The following is a 6,226-nucleotide window of genomic DNA, read 5'->3' on the forward strand; positions in this document are numbered from 1 at the left end:
TGTAATAATATGCAGCATGTGAAGAACAGGAAGTGTTCGACTTCGGCCGTGCAGAATGAACAAGATTTTTCAAGTGATGAGCATCATAAACGTGGGCACTTCGATGCTAAGAAACGTACACAAAAGAAATATGTAGAAAAACAGGAGAGTGATACAGAAACGATGTTACTAAATGGTGTGCGAAAAAGAAAACATGTGAAAGTGCCTTATAGAAGTCCAAAAAAAGCAAAACAGGGAGCGCCAGATGAAGTGATAAATGACACGCAACAGATTGCGCAAGAAAAAGGATTGCATGTTGGTATTATAATAGCCATAGTGGGTTGTGCTTTAACAATTGTCATATTATCTATTTATTTTCTCATAAAAATAAAAAAATGATATCGAAATATATTATCCCTTTCATCACTCTTTAATTCATCAACGTTTTATATTTTAAGTATGCTTTTGTCCCAATATAATCTAGAAAACAGCGCATACAAACTTCTTCTATCATTTAATCATTATTTTAAATATTTAATATAAAATATGGCCAAAACAAAGCATAAATTTGAACAGAAACATTTAATATTGTATTTACAAAGATAAAAAATAATTCAGCAAAAAATATATGTGCATTTATCTTAGTAAAATACAAATTAAAATATTTGTTCTAAGAATAGCGGCTTGTAATTAAAACAACATACATTTCGATAGAGACACTTAAATTTATATGTGCCTTAAAAAAACAAATTCACAGAGATAGTGAAAAATAATTTGATTTAAAAAATTATGGTAAATATTTTCTTAGATGGAATCAAAGATTTTCGTGAAAAATATAAAGAGTGACGCGAAAATTTATTTATAAATAAAAATAAATAAATTCTGAAAGTTTTTGTCAATATTAATTGCAGAAAGAGCAAGACATAAATTCAATTATAAAAGCTAGTATAATAAAAATAAAATAAAAGTTGTAAATTTATGTGATAATTGTTGAAGTCAAATCTATAAAAATTTGTAAGCACCATATTAACCAAACTACCAATTTAGATCACAATATGACTTTTTACGCATTTTTTTATGCTTATTATATTTTTTTTTGGCACTTTGCAAAAAGATGGGATGATAAGTATATTAATTTATTGTGTGCTTCGTATAGTTTTTTGACTATTAAATATATTGCCTATTTTGTGGCGTAAATAATATACATCATCGATTTTTATAATATCAATGGTGGTCTTTTCGGTTTTTTGATTGAGTAATAAGATTGTTACTTAATTCTAATCCGTATTTTAGATTCTATAATTGTGTTTTTTACTAAAAGAATATTGAAGCAAGGGCTTCCTCAATACTATTTTTTATGCGAGTGATGCAACTTCTTTTTCAAGAAAATTCATCAACTATCATCTATGCACATAAAATAGTCATTTTTACTATAAATTAAGTATGATTCGCATTCGAATTTATTTAAACAGGTTTGGCATGAATTTAAATCCTCATTCAAGCAAATCTCTAAATATATCTCGATAGTATATGTTTTTATTGTTCTTTAACTGTTCGATGTTTTTAATGGTGTGTTGTTTATGCAGATGCTTGTATTGTATATTCATTAAATATTTAAATGCGAATCGCAGCCACTACACACTAATTAATGGAATACGGTATATTTTCAATGAATAGAACATTATATTTTATTATAAAAATGAATTAAAATGTTCAAAATTGTTTATTAAGTTTTAATACCTTCAGCCTCGTTTTATCTTCTAATCAATAAATCTTATTGAAGATTATAAGAACCGCTTTTTTTGTTAATAGCTCATACTCGAGATCCATGTTCTGTATTAATAGCCGAAATGCAAAGATTAATCGCAGGAATAGCATCAGCAATTATTTATGTATAGATAAGCTTTCAAAAATTTCAACATAAAACATAATTTCTGCGAGAAACACTTGTCAACTTTCAATTGCGTCCTTTGTATTCCCAGGTATGGCACGAACAGAGCCACCCGAGCAAAAAACAAAAGATCGGAACATGTATTCTTGAAGAAGATATTTTGACTGCATTGATGACATATGTGTGTTTCTGTTCTTTTGAGAGGTATCGTAATGAACTTTTCTAAACTTTATCACTTGTGCGGATACTTTATTTGTGAGCTTCATTTAACAGGATGAAAATATTTAAAATACAAAATCATGTAAATTTTAAACGTTGAAATATATTTCAAGGTTGTTTAGTTATGACAGATGAGTTTACGCATATTTATCAAAGGATTTAATTCATATTAAAATTTAACTAAAATATATTTATCTTCAAATTCTTGAAATATCAATTACTTATACCAAAATAATTCAAATAGCTTACTGCATAGATCGCTGTATTGAGATAAATAGTATAATATTACGAGAACAAAGCTTCATATCTTTTAATTGGAAATTAACGTAAATTTAGCCTATGAAATTTCAAGGATTTGTTTTGCCTAATCGCGCTTTGTCTCATATTTAAATACATGTAACTTTATTTACAAAATTTCGCCGATAAAAAAAAATTATAAGGCTTTTCAAAAGTGACTAAAAATAGCATTAATTGCGATTTATACTTGAAAAAAAGTTGAAGCTATGAACAGTCTACATTGTTTCCTATAAAAATTTGAATTCTAATTATATTTCTTAAAACAATTAATGGGGCCCCATTTAAATCGTTCTAAATTTTGATAGAATTACATTTGATGTGATTGTTTATTTAATTGAGGGGTAGGAGAAATAACATATATAACATTTGATACAAAATTTATGTTTACTATTCTTGCATTTTGACCATGGTTTATATTGTAAACTTTAAACAAATGTTGGGAAGAATGTTTCATATGCATATTTACTGTATTTTAATTGTCTATAACTTATATTGAAAACTGTTTTAATAAGAAAATATTTCATTGGGATCAAATTAATATCTTAACCATACAAAACCACTTCTTAAGAGAATTATAAATTTAAGCACAAGATTTTTTCGTTGATAATCGAAGATGTAAGGAATAATGAGACTATAACACGAAAATATTTATTTTAATATAACAAGGAGGCCTATTTAGTCATCCACTAATCCTCGGAATGATTCGGTGCTTTAAATATTTCGAATATTTATAATTCACTTTGATTATATAATAAAAATTATATGTTACTGACCACAGATTCGGTTCATTTTAACAACATATACATTAGTAGATAATATATGCATTGGATAAGCTTAAAAAATATACTAGGTATTTAAATCAACAAAAATTTCATATGTATGGCTAATTTATACTAGAAAAATTTTAAAGGAAGGTTTATCATGCTATTTAATATAGAATGATCCTTCGAAATATTTATCAAGCCCTAGAATACAAAAATTGTTCAGCAAAAATATAAGCCACGTATTTGGATTTTCAATTTTCCTAAAAACAATATAGAATAATATTCTCTTATTTTTGATTTTAAATACCTTTTTCAAAACTCTTTTAATAATCCGATATGATGCTGGAATTTAGGTTATTGACAAATTAAAACTGTAGGTTATGTATTTATGTATTCATAACATTGGATAATGAATTTAGATGAAATTTGTTGTTTTCTGATATTCAAAAAATAATATAATTATATTTATACATTTTTTCTGCTTGCTAAACTCCAATTAAAAACATCCTGAGGTATTTTTTGTTATTTTTTTAATTTAATGCTATGTACTATGAATAAAATCGAAAGTAATGAATATTTATTGAAGATCTATATTCTTATTATCTGCAATTCCAATAATTTTTTCCACAATTTCAATTATAGGAAAACATTTTATTGCTAAAGTAGTTTAAGTGTTTAAAATCAAATTATATCAATAAAAATTCGACAAGAATCAACATTTAAGTTTTATTTTATAGTAAAATACTTTAAGATTTAATTATTTATGATTAAATTATCCTTCTTACTTTTTTTTAATAGAAAACGGTAGTTCTTACAGAATCAAATGAATTATTTGCAAATGTTTATACACTAGTATATATATATAAAACGAATTTCCTTTAAATTAATTTACAATAATATTTTTGTTAAGGCGCAGGGTTTATTTTTAATATTCAAAAAACTGTTTGTAATAAAATTCAAGCGATTACTAATAATACCATTTTAGAATTTTTTGAATATATTGCGCTGTTGTACTTATACAAGATGTATTAAAATTGACAATTTAGTGTCTATTATATTCCGTTTAACATTATAAATATTTTCTTATATAATAATGTGCAAAAAAATAATAATTCTCCTTATATATTCGTATAATATCATAAGCTTTTTATGTGTAACATCTGATAAATCTAATGACAGTATATAAAAATCATATTCGCCTATGTAAAAAAATATAATAGTTTTATTTTTTTTTAAGCCTCATAATGTAAATATCATACTTACAAAATATAAATACCAAATTGAGCCAAAAGCATATAAACAAATAATATTTGTTAGCCGAATATAAAAATACTTTAAACAAATACATAATATAATTGTCTTAAACTAAGTAACCATAAAAGGGTTTATAAAACAATAGGGCAACAAACCAAAAAAAAATATTTAGCCAACAGATTCTTGATAAGGCTTTTTTATTACTCACAAAGCAAACCTATACTTGAAAAATTACATATTAAACCTATAGAAATACTCAAAATATAAAAGCTCGACAATTAATTATTAAACTAGTTTATAAATAAAGGTTTTGTTGCAATAAATTACCCTTTAAAATCATTTAAGTAATTTCTAACGATTAATGAAAATTTAAAATTAAAAGTAGTTAAAATATATTTAAAAGCATATAATTCGTAAAGCAAATAGAAAAATGATTAAATAAAAAACAAAAAAATATTACTATTCGCAGTGGTTAAAATGCAAAGAAATTAGTTAATAAAAATAAAAGCAAAAGTGCATGGTATAACTTACCCATTACTATATTTATAAATGATAAACAGTCGCTATTCTAATCTTAAAATCTATCCTTAAAACTTCTGGTTTAATTAAACCATCAATACAACTTTTTTTCGCTTGGAATTTGAGTTTCTTTGTAATATGATTTTTATCTTCCAACTTTTGAGTAAATACGGTTCAAATTACCATAAAGTAAACAATCATAGCTTTTTTTACTCTTTTAACCAAATTAAAAATGATCTGTAATACTAAACCACCATATGAGTTTCTTAAATAATGCGAATTTTTTGTATATTTCAACCATAGCTATATTCAATAGAATAATTTAGAAAAAATTTCATTTTCTTGTGTTTTTTTGATGTTAAAAATGAGTACATGTTCATAGATCAGCTTAATTACTATTTTCTTAATTACATTATTTGTTAGACTATACCATTTTTGGATTTTATTTAATTAAAAAAAGAAATGTAAGATCAAGTCAAACATTTCCTTGTGAAGTATTGAACTCATGTCCCGAAAAATTAGATAGCTATCTAAATGTTTTTTCTAATATATTAATAATTAATAATGAATGTTTTATATAATAATTAAGTACAACATTGCGCTACATTTGATATGGTGAACAAGTAATCATCATAGTTTTTGAAATAAAAACAAAACATCCCAAGAAATTTAGTCAGTTAACAGTTCTTAAAGCTTTCTTCTTTCGATCTCAAGCTACAATTCCTGTAAAATTCTTAAAAAGCTTGTTTCTTATACCCTTTATATTATCTAAAGAGATGTATTTGTGGCACATAGGGCCGTCAGTATATTCAACTAACACTATTACACATGTTTTAAATTATATTAATGTCTTCGAAAAAATAAACGTTTTCTGATTTTTTTATAGTTACTAAATTTACACAATCATGCGGATTTTCTATTTTTTTCTAGTACCTGTTTGTTGGTCACATTCATTATATTGAACGTGTGCATAAATGTTATTTGTAAAATCAAAAAATTTATTTGATCAAAATTTGTTTTTTTAGAGTGTCTTTTAATGGCCCTGTTTAATTAATTTTTTTTATGTTTAAGATACTTAATAATTTTGCACTGATTTTGAATACCAATTAAATTATTTTTTTGTAGGAAAATTGGACTTTATCAGAAGTAAAATTATTAATAAATGGTTGTGTTTCAAATAATTTTACTAATATTTTAAAATTAGCATAAATTTTAACCGTTTCAATTAATATATATATTGTCAGACACCAATCATATAAAGAAGATTTAACATGACAAAAATAAATTTTTTAGGCATTCTAAA

The sequence above is a fragment of the Rhyacophila brunnea genome, unplaced genomic scaffold (genome assembly GCF_057557595.1).
Source record: "Rhyacophila brunnea isolate RB1 unplaced genomic scaffold, BYU_Rbru_1.0 scaffold_70, whole genome shotgun sequence".
In the NCBI taxonomy this organism is placed as follows: Eukaryota; Metazoa; Arthropoda; class Insecta; order Trichoptera; family Rhyacophilidae; genus Rhyacophila; species Rhyacophila brunnea.